Source organism: Lycium barbarum, chromosome 1 (genome assembly GCF_019175385.1).
Source record: "Lycium barbarum isolate Lr01 chromosome 1, ASM1917538v2, whole genome shotgun sequence".
NCBI lineage: Eukaryota > Viridiplantae > Streptophyta > Magnoliopsida > Solanales > Solanaceae > Lycium > Lycium barbarum.
In genome coordinates this window covers 160,593,345-160,611,769 of record NC_083337.1, presented here as the reverse complement: position 1 = coordinate 160,611,769, position 18,425 = coordinate 160,593,345, and the positions used below count along the sequence as shown (strand labels likewise).

General features: G+C 40.3%; 1 non-coding gene across 1 annotated transcript; it reads right to left on the bottom strand.

Annotated features, from left to right (window-relative positions):
• Positions 1-6,957: 6,957 nt before the first annotated feature.
• On the bottom strand, positions 6,958-7,063 carry LOC132618852 (small nucleolar RNA R71). The gene has a single exon (XR_009574359.1). It is a non-coding gene; the product is annotated as a small nucleolar RNA R71 (small nucleolar RNA).
• Positions 7,064-18,425: the final 11,362 nt, after the last annotated feature.

Below are 18,425 nucleotides of genomic sequence, written 5' to 3'. Positions count from 1 at the left end.
TCCAGTGGAGTTTTGTGTAGTGAACAAGGAGTGTGATGCTTCGTACAAATATTTTTTTGAACAAATGAGAAGCTATATGGAGGATACCCCTAAGTTGTGCATAATTTCTGATAGACATCCAAGTATCAAAAAGGCGGTTTCAATTGTCTTCCCTACATGTCATTATGGTTTTTGCATGAGGCCCCTAGGGGAAAATCTGAGAACCACCTTTCACAATAGGGCTGTCGCATCTCAATTTTATAAAGCAGCAAAAGCGTAAAATATTGATGTCTTCAATGACCATTTCAATCAAATCAGAGATTTGGTTCCTGGGGCCGCCGAACATCTTGAGTGTGCTGGATTCCACAGATGGAGCAGGGCATTCTGCCCCGGGAATAGGTATTTGCACATTTCTGTTTCCAACAAGTAACGTATCCGCTGCAACTAATAGGTAACTGGTTGCGACAGATATTGTACTTGTTGTGATTTTTGACACAGCTGAGCCTCAGCCACATGTTCCAACACGAATATGTTTGTTTTGTCAGGTATAATTTTATGACGACAAACGTTGCTGAGTCGGTGAACTCAATGTTCAATGTTGAAAGAGAATTTCCCATTACTGCTCTATTTGATTCCATAAACAGGAGGTTTACTGAGAAATTTCATGAGAGGCGTATGGATTTCATCGACTCACCAACCATCTTTGTTCCCTCAATGGAAAAAAAATATCAAAATTTGTAAACTTAGGTAATAAGTTATTGGCCCATCAAATTGCCAACTACAAGTTCAGCGTCATCGGCCACGGTTCAGTTGCAATAGTCAATCTACAAAGAAGATCTTGTACTTGTAGAGTTTTTGACCTGGATAAAATACCTTGCCCACATGATATGGCAGCGCTTCGAGTTCAATATGGTGAAGACTTTGGAAGGCGGATTTATGACTACTCATCTCCATATTACAGGGTAGAGAATTACATAATTGCATACTGTGAGGAAATGAATCCCGTGCCTTCTGAAGAATCTTGGGAAGTTCCTATGGAGATTTTAGAGAGAGAAATACCTCTTCCACATGTTGATCCGAGCAAACCGGGAAGAAGACGGACAAAGAGGAGGCGTGGAATCGGGGAATCACTTGCAACGAGGAAAAACAAATGCTCCATATGCAAAACAGCTGGGCATAAAAAAAGTACATGCCCAAACCGAATTGTTCCCTAGTTGTTAAATTTGCAATGTCTTGTAATAATAATTACTATTGTTTGTGTTTGTGAAATTGGATTTTATGACATTTTTATGTTGTTTCTGTTAGTAAAATTGGTTTAAATGATATGTTGATCTTGCTCAAATCACCAATGTATGTTATGTGGTTTTGCAATTAACATTTTCCACCAAGTAAAAATTCTGTTGCAACAACTGTGTAACTTGTTAGGATTTTGCCAACCAGTAATCGGACTTGTTGCAGCAACTAACTTAACTTGGTTTTCCAACAAGTGACATGACTTGTTACAATAAGTTCCTATAGTGTTTTGAGTTTTTACAACAAATGGAATGAGTTGTTTCATCCAACAAGTGATATGACTTATTCAATAGTTATGTTACCTGTTGCAACAAATTATGTACTTGTTGCAATAGGTTATACAACTGCTGCAACATATTATGCAATTGCTGCAATAGATTATGTACTTGTTGCAACAGGTTATGCAACTGCTGCAACAGATTATGCAATTGCTCCAGCAGATTATGTAATTGCTGCAACAGATCATGAAATTACTGCAACAACTAAGATATAAGTCACATATGTTTAGTTATTAACAGAGGGAACCAATGATATTTAGTGTTAAACAAAGGTATTCAATGATATTTAGTAATCAATATATTTATCTACTAACATCTTTAATGGATTAGACGGTAATGTCATTGATTTGATGGAAAATTCTAAGCGTATACTTCTCAAATCGAGCGATCGTTGGTGTAATTTGATGAGAACTACTTGATTCACCCATAATTAGGTGTAAACAACGAAAACCAATGATATTTATTGTTTACTAAATGTTCCTAACCAATTTTATGGTATTCTGAGTCAGGACATATGATCAACTTAGCGTATACTTCCCAAATCGAGCGATCGTTGGTTAATTTGATGAGAACTACTTGATTCACCCATATTTAGGTGTAAATAACGAAAACTAATGATATTTATTGTTTACTAAATGTTCCTAACCAATTTGATGGTATTCTGAGTCAGGACATATGATCAACTAAGCGTATACTTCCCAAATCGAGCGATCGTTGGTGTAATTTGATGAGAACTACTTGATTCACCCATATTTAGGTGTAAACAACGAAAACCAATGATATTTATTGTTTACTAAATGTTCCTAACCAATTTGATGGTATTCTGAGTCAGGACATATGATCAACTAAGCGTATACTTCCCAAATCGAGCGATCGTTGGTGTAATTTGATGAGAACTACTTGATTCACCCATATTTAGGTGTAACTCAACGAAAACTAATGATACTTATTGTTTACTAAACGTGAAGCTTTTAAACAGGTTACTCATTCGTTACAACAGATAATGCACTTGTTGCAACATTTTATGAATTTGTTGCAACAAATTACAAACTTGTTGCAACAGATGGGTTAATTGTTGCAATCTCTTCAACAATTGAAAGATTTGTTGCAACAACTGACTCATATGTTGCAACAGATCACAAACTTGTTGCAAAAGATTATCAACTTGTTGCAACTTCTAAAACAACAGTTAGATTTATCGCAACAACTAACCCATATGTTGCAACAACTAAACCATCTGTTGCAACAAATTTACATCTTGTTGCAACAACTGACTCATCTGTTGCAACAGATTACAAACTTGTTGTAACAGATGGGTTAGTCGTTACAACTTCTTCAACAACAGTTAGATTTGTCGCAACAACTGACCCATATATTGCAACAACCGAACCATCTGTTGCAACAGATTACCAACTTGTTGCAACAACTTACTCATCCGTTGCAACATATTAAAAACTTGTTGCAACAGATGGGTCAGTTGTTGCAACTTCTTCAACAGCTGTTAGATTTTGTGACTTGTTTAAAACTACTGAAACCACTGAACATAATGTATTGAACACAACTTAAATAATGAACACCTAATATATACTTAACAAAATGTCTTAGAAAAGTACTGAACACCTAATATATACTTAAATTACATAATGTCATAAAAAACTCCTAATATATACTTAAATTGTTCGACAGGCCACATTTTGGCTCCAAAAAACGCAAAATCAATGAACTGTTTATCAACCCATCTTAGGGCTCCAACACCTTTTCAATGACACCTAATGCCCATATCCATTGCATCCTCCCTACAAAGTTGTCGCTGATTAGGCTTTCCGATTTTGTCACAGTTATGCCGGTAAGCAAAACCTCCATAAAAGCAATTGACCACGAACCACATGCCCTACTAGTGACATTGCGGGGAGATTATGTAGCCTATTGAATTCCCACGATTCATTGAGTAACTTTGCAGGCAAGTGTGCGAACATTCCACTCTGTTGCAATAACTTGGGCCACAATTCCATTACCGGCTCCACGAAACAAAAGAAATCAGATTTTTCGTAGACAAGAACGTTAAAGTCATATACATTTACCACTCCCTATTCAATCATGAACTCGAGAGTGACAAAATGTGTGGCATTAATATTCATCACTGTTAAAACCCTCTTTGCACCAGCCCACGAGCAGCCTCCCGGGTAGGGTCTGACACCCCTACAATAATCGACCCTATCATCATCCCACTTGAATTCAGCAAGTCTAACCTTCAGAGGCACGACATTTGGAACTGTACTCTCTTTTGTCAATTCTGCGTACCTTTTGGACATGTTGTAAAAGTTGAGGTGCATGATTATATCAGTGGAATCATAGTACTCAGGGAAATTGATTTGCCTCATATGCATTAGAAGCAGGACTTCATCTACATACTTAAGTAAAAGCAGTAAAACAGTTAGTTACTTGGTGCAACAGATTATCTATTTGTTGCAACAGCTAGCTAACTTGGTGCAACAGATTCAACAAAATAAAGGAACTGTTGCAACAACTAATTAACTTGTTGCAACAACATACTGAATTAAATAGATATATACAAGTGTTGAAACTTACCCAATCCTCCCACCAAATTTCCATACTTGTCAGAGCCTTGACGTCTGCTGCTCCAAATTCATGCATTGAGTACATGGTTCTCCCACTCTTTTTGGACTTGATTGCAGTCTCAACCTTTTTCTTTCTTTGGGAATGTACAGGCTTGAAAATGTCCACCTTCTTTAGCACTTTTGGCCTAACATCAAGAAGAGGAGTCTCAATTGACTTACTGGGAGTAGCAACAGATCTTCTTGATCTAACTGATGCAAGTGCCTTGGCAATTGCTTTGCCCCTCATCTGAACATGAACAGGAGTATAAGGTGAGGAAAGATTCTTTGATGGATTGATACCCCTCTTGGATATCAACCTCTGTATAGAAGTGTTTGTGGCTTCTTGGGCCTGCATCAATTCCTCCACCTTTTTAATCAAATTATCCATTTTGTCCTTGCAAGTGGTGCACTTACAAGCACATGAGGGCACCTTAGAAGTACCAGCACCAACATCAGCAAATCTTCTACCACTCAATCCACCACCACAAAAATTACCACCAAATCCGAAAAAATCACTCAATCCAGGAATTGTAGTAAATCCACCAATATTAGCATCATCATCTCTTAATTTTTCTCCAGCAATACTTTCTGGGACATCATTACCAACACCACCACCACCACCACCAACAACAACATCAACAGGCTGAACACCACCACCAACAGCATCAGCACCACCAACAATATCAACAGCAACGTCACCACCAGCACCAAAAACAACATGACCACCACCACTAACTACAACATCATCAACCCTAGTAATGGCTGTAACTCCAGCCAATTCCTCTTTGAACGCATCAATCAATCTGTCAGGCACAGATTTTATGGGCACAAAGGTGACAAGACATGACATCTCAAACTCTCTTATTGTTGGGACAAGCCATGGGTTCACAACCTACAACAAGAAAGTAGATATATCACAATGGTGCTAAATCATAAAAAGCAAAACTTATTTAAAAACAAGTTATCAGGTTGTTACAAAAGGTTACACATCTGTTGGGCAATGTCCAACAGATAGGTAACTTGCTGCAGCAGGTATCTCATCTGTTGGAAATTTTCCAACATATGGGTAACTTGTTACAGCAGGTTTCTCATCTGTTGGATATCGTACAATAGATTAGTAATTTGTTGCAACAGATTATTGTACTTGTTGAAAAAACTTACTGTAACAGATTCAGAAGTTATCAAATTAGCAAATAAAGTGATATGTTGCAACAGCTGTGGTACTTGTTGGAAATTGTCCAACAGATTGTCAACTTGTTGCAGCAGGTTTATCATCTGTTGGACATTTTCCAACAGATGGGTAACTTGTTGCAGCAAGTTACTCATCTGTTGTAAAAAAACTAGTTGCATGTTATAACAGATTCATTTGTTCGGTAACTTGTTGCAACAGGTTAATTATTTGTTGGACATTGTCCAACAGATGCATAACTTATTGCAACAGATGCATGTCTTGTTGCAGCAGATTATAAAAGCTATTGCAACACCTAGTCATTTGTTGTGTTCTAATGCTTACAGCTTCCTTATGGGGATTGAAAAAGTTAATTCTCAATTTTGTGTTGTTTCTGGCAGTGAGCCATCTAAGAATTCTTGGATAGGTAACTTCTTCGGAGTATTCCTTGACTTGATGCCTGAGGTGAGGAATGGCTTCAAATGCCCAAGCCTAGAAAAAAAGATGCCATCAAAAATCAAAATAGTGATTGACATTAAAAAAAAAAAGGTAAAACATTAAAGAAAATAATTAGGGTTGGTAAGAATAACTAACAAGGACTCAAAGCTTTAAACTTTGTTTAATAAATTCACTTAGGAATAAGAAGAATTTACTTGGCATGATTAATCGTTCTTCATGGTTACTTTCTAATATTTGGGAAAATCATAGAAAGACATAATCTTTATTTATTCGGAAATAGTAGAGATTCACATAGAGATTAAGTGCATTCATATAATGATCCATTATAAGTATATCAAGATCAATACCCATGATCATACACCCTATCTAGCGGAGACACAACCTTCGTTTCTTTTACCATAAATTTCCACCAAAGCAAGTAGATAGCAATTAGTTATAGAAAAACCAACTTTTACCAAAATCATCGGATTAAGACATTAGACCTAGAACTTGGCATCCTACGACTTTAGTAACCTTTTCACACCATATTCCCTATGGGATTCGACCCCAACCTTGTTGGGTTACTATATTTGACAACGTCCGCGTTATACCATTAATAGGTGTAATTTGAGCGTATCAAATTTTGGCGCCGTTGCCGGGGAATATGGTTTTGAAATTACTAAATAGTGTTTGCTTTGATTAAAGTCTTTTGCTTATTCCATCACACCTTGTTTGCTACCCTGTGATCAAAATCAGCAAAATCAACGTGCTGGTAACCAGGGGAATCAGTTGAACAATCAGGCGAATGAATCAGATGATGAGAATATTTTCGCTGAACTTGTTCCAGAGGAGGACTATGCATCTGCTATTGTTCAGCCTCGTGTTGGAGCTGCTACTGTGAAAATTGACTCCTCTCTATACCAGTTGTTGAAACTTGAGGGATACTTTCGGAACTCTACCGAGAATGACCCTCAACGTCATTTGCAGAATTTTATGGATGTGTGTGCTAATCACATTCAGAAAAACGTTCCACAAGATGCTATTCGGTTGAGGTTATTCAAATATTCCTTAGCTGGAGAGGCAAGAACATGGTTTGAGAAACTGCCCCGAAATTCGATTACTTCATGGGCAGATATGGTAGCTGCTTTTCTCACAAAGTGGTACCCCCCTAGCAAGAAGGCTGAAATTCGTGACAAGATATATGAATTTAAGCAGCGACCGGGGGAACAACTATATGAAGCCTGGGAGAGATTCAAGGAGTATTTGCAGAAGAGCCCGAATCATGGTTTTTCGGAACATATATTGATGGAGAAGTTCTACCGAGGGTTAGATCCAGTGACACAGTCAGTAGCTAATAATGCAGCTGATGGTTGTTTCGTGAACAAGACCTTTCGACGAGTGACCACCATACTTAACAAGCTGACGACTCATAATCAAGCTTGGCACTCAAACAATGCTGATGTGGTACCGTATGGTAGTGCTATGATCCAGAATATAGTGAAGGAGAATCAAGACACCCAGCAAACTTTGGCAGAACTTGCAACAAATATTTCCTTGCTAACGAAGAAATTTGATGAATCCCAAATCAAGAAGGTAAATGTTTGTGAGGATGATACATGTTAAACCCCGTATTTTTATACGTTGAATTATTCGCAAGCTAATCGACTTAAGTTAAAGACGGGATTATTTTCGGACATGAAATAGGAACTTTTATAGGAGAAGAAGGAGTCGAGTTAAGACTAAGCGCACAAGGAGAGAGTAAGATTTCAACGGAAGAGCCCGCAATACAACTGACAACCGACTGCGAAGTAAAGAGGAGAGTAAAGGCAATGACGTGGAGTTATTACCTCGGGAAGCAACAAAAAGAGGAAATATTACAGGAATGGCTATGTAGAGACCTGGAATGTGTTATAGTGAATTATAGCGAATCAACCAATGGAAGAGGTATGTGAAGGACATAATTAAATAAGAGAACACTTGAGAAAGCATTGGGAGTTCAGAACCAGTTTAACATTCGAGGACGAATGTTTTAAAGGGGGGAAGGATGTTACACCCCGTATTTTTATACGTCGAATTATTCGCAGGCTAATCGACTTAAGTTAAAGACGGGATTATTTTCAGACATGAAATAGGAACTTTTAATTTTCAATTTTAATTAGTACACAAATTGTTTATAAATTTTATTTAGTGTAAAAATATTATTGGATATTAGGAACTAATTAATTATGATTATATTATTAAGTAAGGATTAGTGATTAATTAAAATTTATTAATTTAGTTATGTTTGTGGGCCCCATCCGTTTTTAAATTAAAAAAAATGATGACTCATTGGTGGGACACATGTCAAGCAAGTGGACACGTGTCCTATGGTGAGGGAGCATATATATATGATGAATCATGCTATCATATTTCACTTTGCAAAAAAATTCAATTAAAAAAAAAAGAAAGAAAGAGCAACATTTCCATGGCTGCTCTCGGCCAGCCATGGATGGAGGAAAAAAAATATTTTGTTGCTATTTTGGATTAAGTTTCAAGTGATTTGCAAGTTCAAGGAGGTGATAGCAACATTGGATATTGAATTGAGGAAGAAGAAATAGTGAAATTAGAGCAAATAAGTGTAGAAATTCCTTCGAGTAAATTAAGGTAAGATTTTCTTATTTTGTAGTATAATTGTATTAATGGTATTGTAATGGAAGGATTAAAATTGGATTGGGTAAAATTGGAAGTAAGAAATTGCATGAAATGGTTATTATATGAAATTGTGGGTTGAAAGGATTAAAAGTATGATTTATGTTCATATGTCGTTATTCGTGTTGTGGTCGTGTTGTCGTTGATGTGGATTCTAGATTTGGAAGAAAGAAGTGTATAACGTATCGTATACAAAGCATGTGTGTGGGGGTTGTATATAGATTATGGTTAGCTGTGTCTATATAGTTGTTGTGGATGTTTCTGTTGGTTGTGGCAGCCTTGCCGGCTTGCATACGTTATCGATACATAGTGGCAGCCTTGTCGGCTTGCGTAGTATATTGACATGTGGTGGCAGCCTTATCGGCTTGCGTATTATAATGATATATAGTGGCAGCCTCGTCGGCTTGCGTATTTGATTTCATTGTGATTGGTTGAGACTCCGCAGGGGACAAATTATCTTGATATGTGATGTTGAGGACCTTTGTGTCTATGTCGATTCCCATGTTGTCTATAGTGTCAGTCTGGTTATGTCTAACGGGTATACGTATGGGTGTCCAGCTCAGGCACTAGTCATGGCCCACGGGGCTAGGTCGTGACAATACAGTTTTGCCAAAAGAGATGTACCATGCTCATGATGGTCCAATCCATGATGGGCCACCTATGCAGGTTGAAGATGCTAATTATGTTAATAACTCTCAAGGGGGTTACCAAAGACAGAATTACCAAGGTGGCTATCAGAATCAAAATCAATGGAGACCTCAGCAAGGTCAAGGTGCTTACAACAACTCTAGGAACTACAACAATAATTATGGTAGTGCGAACCAAGGGAGCTACAACAACAGCAACAATTTTGGGGACAAGAGTTCCAATCCTTATATACCACCGAAAGGGCAGTCAACAGAGCAAGGTAGTTCGAAGGTTGAAGCAATGCTTGAGAAGATTCTGGCCAATCAATCTAAGTCTGGAAGGACTTTATCTGGGTTGACAGAAACAGTGGGTTCCCATACAACAGCTATTCAGAAGCTTGAGCCGCAGATGAGGGATATTTCTATAGAGCGGCACCCTCTTAAAAAGGGAGGACTTTCGAGTGACACTATTCCAAATCCCAAGTATGGGGAAGGCGGTGTAGATCATGTGTTTGCCATCACTACTAGGAGTGTAAAACACTCCAGGGGGCTGCTGAGAAGGTGATTGATCTTGAGCAGATAGATGAAGAGGATGAGGTGCAGTCTAAAGCATCCATTATTGCTGATGAGAATCCTACTAACAAGAAGGTTGCTGATATTCCAGAGATGGTGAAGGAAGCTGAAAACACAAGCAAGCAGGCTGTAAAAGGGGCTCTTCGCCCTTTGACGCAACTTTTCAAATCTAAACCTCCTTTTCCTCAGAGGTTGGTAAAGAAGAAGGAAGATGCTAAGTTTGAGAAGTTTTATGATCAGTTGAAGCAGTTATCTCTGAATTTTCCCTTCTTGGAAGCTGTCAAGGAGATGCCAGTTTTGCGAAATTTTTGAAGGATCTGCTGACCAAGAAGAAAACGGTGCAGCATGAAACCGTGAGTTTGACTCACACTGTGAGTTCCATCATTTCAACTACAACTGTTCAGAAAAAGGGAGATCCTGGGGTGTTCACCATTCCTTGTTCTATTGGGCACCATGATTTTGCTCGTGCTTTGTGTGATAATGGGGCGAGTATTAATTTGATGCCCCTTGCTATATATAAACAATCAGGTTTGGGGATGCCAAGGCCGACTGTTATGTTGCCCGATGATGTAATTATGCGGGTTGGTGATTTTATGTTGCCCGCTGATTTTGTGATTCTTGACTGTGCTGTTGATCGGGACATTCCTATCATTCTGGGGATACCTTTCCTTACTACAGGGAGGGCTCTGATGGATTCGGAGAAAAATGAGATCAAGTTCCGAGTCAACAATGAGGAAGTGACTTTTCAGGCTAGCAAAGGGATGAAGTTACCAAGTGCTTACGAGAGTATTCGGTAATTGATTCGTTCGATGTTGTTGATGAAGCAGTGGAGTTCAAGATGGAAGAAAAAAGTTTGGGTGAAGCTCTAGCTGATCTTCTTATGAATTTCGATGCTGAAGACATGGAAGGCTATGTGGAGACAGTTAATTCACTTGGTGGGTTGGGCTCATATTCATACCACCCAAAGAAGCTAAATCTTGATCTGGAAAAAATAGAACAACTCCTCCAGCAAAGCCTTCGATCATTGAGCCACCTAAGTTGGAGCTTAAGCAGATCCCATCACATCTGAAATATGAGTTCCTGGGTCCGGACAATACATTACCGGTGATTGTTTCAGCCCTATTGACTGAGGAACAGATTTTGCAGCTGTTGGAGGTGTTGAGGAAGTATAGGCGTGCTATTGGTTGGACCATAGCAGACATTCGAGGTATCCCATCTGGGATTTGTGAGCACAAAATCCAGTTGGAGGAGGATAGCAAACCGAGTGTAGAGCATCAGAGGCGACTGAACGAGAATATGCAAGAGGTCATCAAGAAAGAGATCATCAAATGGCTGGATGCGGGCGTGGTTTACCCAATTGCGGACAGTAAATGGGTGAGCCCAGTCCAATGTATTCCTAAGAAGGGCGACATCACTATTGTGCCGTATGCAAAGAATGAGTTGATCCCAACCAGAACTGTCACTGGATGGAGAGTTTGCATGGACTGTCGCAAGCTCAACACAACCACTTTCAAAGACCACTTCCCTATGCCCTTCATTGATCAGATGCTTGATAGGCTAGCAGGGCGTTCCTACTATTGCTTCCTTGATGGTTATTCGGGCTACAATCAGATCAATATTGCTTTGGAAGATCAGGATAAGACCACCTTTACTTGTCCTTATAGGACATTTGCATTCAGCCGGATGCCTTTTGGTTTGTGTAATGCGCCAGCCACTTTTCAGAGGTGTATGATGTCAATCTTCTCTGACATGGTAGAGGATTTCTTGGAAGTGTTCATGGATGACTTTTCCGTGGTGGGTGATTCATTTGAAGATTGTCTTGGCCATCTGGGTCAAGTGCTAAAAAGGTGTGAGGAGACCAATCTGGTGCTAAATTGGGAGAAGTGCCATTTTATGGTGAAGGAAGGAATCGTCCTCGGTCACAAAATCTCTGAAAAGGGAATCGAGGTTGATCAAGCAAAAATTGATGTGATTGTAAAACTTCCACCACCTATCTCAGTAAAAGGTGTCTGAAGTTTCTTGGGACATGCTTGATTCTACAGGCGCTTCATCAAAGATTTCTCCAGGATTGCCAATCCAATGTGCAAGCTTCTTGAAAAAGAGGCTAAATTTGTGTTTGATGATAAGTGCTAGAAGGCGTTTGAGGAGTTAAAAGAGCGTCTCACTACTGCTCTTATTATTGTTGCTCCTGACTGGTCCTTGCCATTTGAACTAATGTGTGATGCTAGTGGTTTCGCAATAGGTGTTGTGCTTGGGCAGAGGCACAATAAAATCATGCACCCGATCTATTATGCAAGCAGAACACTGAATGCTGCTCAGATGAATTACACAGTGACAGAGCAAAAGCTGCTTGCTATTGTGTTTGCTTTTGAGAAATTCCGGGCCTACTTGTTGGGGTCCAAAGTAGTGGTTTACACAGATCATGCAGCCTTGAGATACCCCATGGCAAAGAAGGAATCAAAGCCGCGACTGATCAGATGGGTGATATTGCTGCAAGAGTTTGATTTTTAGGTGAAGGACCGCAAGGGTACTGAAAACCAGGTTGCTGACCATCTCTCTCGGCTTGAAGAGGCTGGGAGACCTTCTGATGAGCTTGATATAGATGATGCTTTTCCAGATGAGAGGGTGTTGGCTGTGTCAAATGAGGTGGCACCGTGGTATGCTGACATTGCCAATTATTGGTAACAGGCCTAGTTCCAGAAGATATCAAAACCTACCAAAAGAAGAAATTCTTGCGGGATGCTCGACAGTACTATTGGGACGAGTCTTATTTGTTCCGAACATGCGCTGATAACATCATTCGGCGTTGTGTTCCGGAAAGTGAAGTGATGGCGATTCTAAAGGCGTGCCATGACTCTCCTGTTGGGGGTCGTCATAGCGGAAACCGGACTGCGGCTAAGGTACTTGAGTGCGGCTATTACTAGCCGACTATTTTTCATGATGCTAATCTATTGGTGCGGTCCTGTAATCAACGTCATAGGCAAGGAAATATCGGCAGAAGGCAAGAGATGCCTATGAATTTTGTTATGGAGGTAGAAGTGTTCGATGTCTGGGGGATTGACTTTATGGGACCCTTTGGGAGTTCGGGTGGCATGAAATACATCTTGGTTGCTATGGACTATGTGTCAAAATGGGTAGAAGCGGTGGCTTTACCTAATAATGAGGCCAAGAGTGTTATGGGGTTCCTCAAGAAGAACATATTTACTCGTTTTGGTACTCCGAGGGCTATAATCAGCGATGGTGGATCCCACTTTTGTAATAGAGCTTTCGCGGGACTGATGGAGAAATATGGTGTAAAACATAGGGTGGCAACGCCTTATCACCCTAAGACAAGTGGACAGGTTGAAGTGTCCAATAGGGAGATCAAGAGTATTCTAGCAAAAACAGTGAATGCAAATAGAATTGATTGGGCCCGCAAGCTCGATGATGCTCTATGGGCATACCGGACTGCTTTCAAGACTCCGATTGGAACTTCACCCTTCAAGCTTGTATTCGGAAAAGCTTGTCACTTGCCGGTTGAACTTGAGCACAAGGCTATGTGGGCGCTGAAGAAACTGAATATAGATTGGGGGGAAGCAACCAAGCTCAGGTTGTTTCAACTAAATGAGATGGATGAGTTTTGGTACCAGGCATATGCGAGTGCAGCACTTTATAAAGAAAGGATGAAGCAATACCATGACAAGAAGATCCTGAAGCGAAAGTTCTACAAGGGTGACCCTTTATTGCTGTTTAACTCTCGGTTGAAGTTGCTGCCTGGTAAGCTTAAATCAAGGTAGTGTGGTCCGTTTGAGGTGGTAGGTGTTTCACCCCATGGAGCAATTGAGTTAAAGTCCGGAGATGGAACTCGGACATTTAAGGTGAATGGGCAGAGATTGAAGCACTATCGCAGAATGGTTTTGAAGGATAGGATTGTTGATCGCTACAGGTTAAAGCACCTCGGAACGAAAAATGATCTGATGTACCAAGATAAGGAGTAAATGGTCACCACCGTCGTGCCGCGACGTTAAATCAAGCGCTTCTTGGGAGGCAACCCAAGTGTAATGTTTATTTCGTTTTTTGTTGTTTTTGACTACATATAGGGTAATGGTTGTTTTGGTGCAGGAACATATTGCAAAAAATATTGCTAAATAGCAGGAATGGGTCAGAAAAGGAATGCAAAGAAAGCGGGGGCCAAAAGCACTGGCACAAGAAAGAAATCGCGCTCGGATTCGAGGTTGATAGATGAACCCTCCAATTCGGAAGGGGAACAATCAGGATCCGAGTGCACCAAGGTTATACCGCCACCAAAGGTCAGGGGGGCCCCCACACAAGGCACATCGGCAAGGGCATCACAGCCCCCACCTATGACCCCATCCAAGTCTGCGTAAGAAGCCTCCCAGTCTGAAGAGGGGGATTCTGACACGGAAGTATCAAGTAGGGGGGCAGCCCACCAAATAGATCAGGAGAGTGACTCAGCAGGGCCTAGTGATGGTAATGATCCGGATGATGGTACGCCACCAAAGGGTCATAAACTGGCTGTCAGGACCAAACGGCTGGAGGAAGAAAACCTTCGGTTCTCGGTCAAGGGGTCAAAGAAATTGTATGACCAATGGATGGCCGGGACAAAAACTGGGGGACAGCCGCCGCGGAAAATATTTGAAGAACGGCGACTGATTTTTGATGGTATTTCAGCTCATCCACAGCTGGATGATACCATCAAAGGGTACAAGTTAGATGTGTTCACTCATAAGCCGGGAGAGTATGCTACGCACATTGTGCGGGAGTTCTATGCATCATATGGGGCTGTATTGATATCGATGAAGAAGTCGAGTCGTGCTTGGCATGAGATACCCATGCTGGAGAATGTGACAGTTCGGAACTCACTGGTTGATATTTCCTCCAAAGCCATCAACAGAGTCCTGTTTGGTAATGATTTTGTGGCTCCCACTGATCTGAGCCTGTTCCTAGACAAACGAGACAGGAAAGACAAGAAATCTGTGAGGGAGTGGACTGCTGCAATTATCACATCTGAGCCACATAAGCAAAAATGGACTAATGATGGGAAAATCAAGATTGCTAAAAGTTGTTTGTCGATAGAGGCTAAGTTTTGGTGGACGTTGCTTCGGTACAGGATCACTCCAACCCAGGCAGATAATACCCTCTCCACCAGTCAGGCAGTCACTATTGCCTCATTGATGTCACGGTACCCGATGAATATTTGGGAGCTAATAGCTGAGGAGCTGCATGTGCGGGCACATAAGCCCAACCAGAACATGGTATTTCCGTGTCTTATCACGGAATTGTGTAGACGGGCAAGGATATTTCAGCTTCCAGAATGGGACGACACCATCACAGCTGCTCATGTGGGGGATTGGAGGAAGAATAAGGTGAAGAGCAAGAAGGACCAAGAGGCAGATCAGTCCGGTGATGACGACGCCACTCAGCTAGAGTTGAGTCCGAGCCGTGCTTATGGGACTGATCCAGTAGAGTCCGAGATTGGTGATGCTACTATTGGGACTGATGCTCCCACGACAGGTGTTCCAGATACTGTCGATACACAGGCTTTTGCAGCCACGCTGGGTGTTTCTGAGGCCAGACCTCTACCACCGCCTCCGGCCACACAGGGTCCTCCTTCGGGGTCTGCCACTGCCACTGCCGCTGCGACAGCCGAGCCTGCTGATCCAGAGCTGGAGTTGTTGCACTTCAGCCATGCTAATTACAACCATATTGCAGTCAAAGTAGTGAGGACTGAAAGGCAAGTAGGAAAAATCTTGCAATAATTTAGGCCGAATGTGGTGAAAATAGTGCAGCAGTTGGTTACAGAGGCGACCACAGAAATCCGTGCGGAGTTTGAGAAAAAGCACGAAGTGTATCAGAAATCCTTCAGTCGTTGGTTGAGCCGCAGCGCCAACCGGGAGAGTCCACTAGTCAACCGCCGGATGCAGCAGGCCAGTCATGAGTTTCGCACAGCACCAAGGGAACCAAGGTACCACTTCTTTTTCCCTCGTTCTTATAAGTGAAGCACTGGGACAGTGCTTGATTCTTTAGTTGGGGGTGGGCCTATTTGAAAGTAGTGTAGTGTAAATATGTGTTTAGGAACCCCCTCGGCTTTTCTTTGCCAGATTTCTTTTCCTGAGGGGGGTTTATTTTGTTGAAACTGACATGTTTAGGATGTTGCTTAGGTTGAGTAGAGTAATTTTGACTTAGTTGGTGTTACTTTGTAACTGATGGCATGTATTATGGTTTGTTGCAAATTTTGGACCCCTCGAAAATTGAAAAATGCATACTTAGAACAATTATTGGTTGACATGATTGATTCTTTAGATGACATTGGAATTATTGGGGTATTGTGTGTGATAAATGACTACTTATGAGGTCACAAGTGTAAAAATAATTGTCCTTATGCCAATGTGTGTGTGAGTTGTTAGTTTAATTCTGTTTAAGCATGTATAATCTAGAACTTGCTTGGTTGGTCTTGTTTGAAATCTGAAAGTTAGTTTGGTTGTGAAATGATCTTAGGCTTTCTTTGTGTAAATAGTCACTTTGCCTAAATAAGTTTTACCAAAAGCTGAAAATATCACTAGTTTCCCTTTTTGAGCCTTTTTGACCCTTTTCTTGGCTAGCCGAATGAAACCTCACTCGTTGTGCAATTTATCCATCTTCGCACCCGTTCCCTCCTTGATGCTACTAGATAGATGAGGTAAAGCGCCTAAGTAGAGGGTGAATTAAATGTGAAGTAGATGTCAAAAACATAAGTTGGGGTGGTGGAGTTTGCTAGTAAAGAGTCGATGTGGTAGTTGAATATATATAAAAAAAAATCAAAAAATTGTCACACAAAAAGAGTTGCAAGTTAGGTAGGAATAAAACCACATCGAGGTCGAAAACTTGAAAGAAAATAAAGGGGTTGAAAGAAAAGAGGCGAATTAAGGTGACGAGATGTTGTAGTGTTCAAGGAGGGTGAGTCACTTATATCCAAAAAGTATCCTACCCGTCCCTAAGCCTACATTACAAGCCAGAACAAGTCCTAGTGTGATCACAACCGAACGAGCCTAGGATGAGAACAGAGAAAATAAGGGCAAGCCTATGGTATTTGCATGTGTAGATATGAATTTCTTTGTGAGTGTGAGTGTTTTTCCCTTCTCTTTCGTCTTTGTCCCATTATTGTTGTATATATGTGTGTTGGGACATTCTTTGGTCTATGTGAGGGCATAAGGATGAGAATTGAGCAAAATAAAGTGATCGCCTAAAGGAGCGTTTGTGTGCATCATAATAGGCTCGATAATGTAATGTCATGCATTGAAGCTTCATTGTTAGTCATAGCGTTCTTGAGTTGTGTATATTGCTTTAAAATAGAAATTTGGGGTGGTCCTTTGAAGAAAAACATGCCTGCCAGTAGTTCAGAGTCAAAACCAATGTAGACATTGTTATTCTATGAGATTTAGGTGTTAGATTGAGTCGTTGTTTTGTATGGCTTGCTTGAGGACAAGCAAAGACTTTAAGTTGGGGGTGTTGATGTGGCGTGATTTTACGCCACAAATCGATGCTTTTATGCTATAAGTTTTACTTGTTTTTAAGCAAGTCTATGTGATTTTACATGGTTTTTAATGTTTTTTTAGGAACGGAGCAGATTTGGAATGAAAACAGTTGGAAGTACAGAAGTGGTCGTAAACTCAGTTTACGGGCCGTATTCCAAAATACGGGCCGTATTCCATGGTCGTATTAAAGAATAACAGAACAAGAAAGGCAGGCTGAGAACATGGTGATTTACGAACTCAGTTTACGGACCGTATTTCAGTTTACGGTCCGTATTTCAACACGTATTTAACCATTCGCACATTTGGCAGAAAGTCTGAGTTTTGGAAGTTGAAAGACGACCGGGCAGTTTAGTTGCTCACAACTGGAAGGACGACTTGGTCGTAAACTGATTTACGGTCCGTATTTCACTTTACGGACCGTATTTCGTGTCGACGGGACCAAAGTGCAAATCTGTAACTTTCATGTTTTCAAAACCTATAAATAGTCATTGTAGTGTTTTTAATAGTTATCAGTTATTATATTGTTGTCTCTTGACTCAGAACATTAAATACTCTTTAGTTTTTGAAGGTTCAAACATCAATTCAAGTATTATCAATTCCTCTTTTCTTCAAAAGTAAGCAATTATGAATTCTTCAATTTCTTATTTCTTGTTCTTTGTCATGAGTAGCTAAATTCCCTTACTAGGGTTGTGAACCCAATGATGGGTGTTTTGTGATTGGGTTTGTGATTGATATACACATAATGGATTATTAGGGTTTAGTTATTCTTCATTCTTCATTCATAATTAATGGTTGCAAACATTGATTAAAGCCATAAACCTTGATTTATTTGGGAAAATAATTAGGGTTGTTTAATAAATTCACTTAGGAATAAGAAGAATTTACTTGGCATGATTAATCGTTCTTCATGGTTACTTTCTTATATTTGGGAAAATCATAGAAAAACATAATCTTTATTTATTGGGAAATAGTAGAGATTCACGTAGAGATTAAGTGCATTCATATAATGATCCATTATAAGTATATCAAGATCAATACCCATGATCATACACCCTATCTAGCGGGGACACAACCTTAGTTTCTTTTACCATAAATTTCCACCAAAGCAAGTAGATAGCAATTAGTTATAGAAAAACCAACTTTTACCAAAATCATCGGATTAAGACATTAGACCTAGAACTTAGCATCTTACGACTTTAGTAACCTTTTCACACCATATTCCCTGTGGGATTCGACCCCAACCTTGTTGG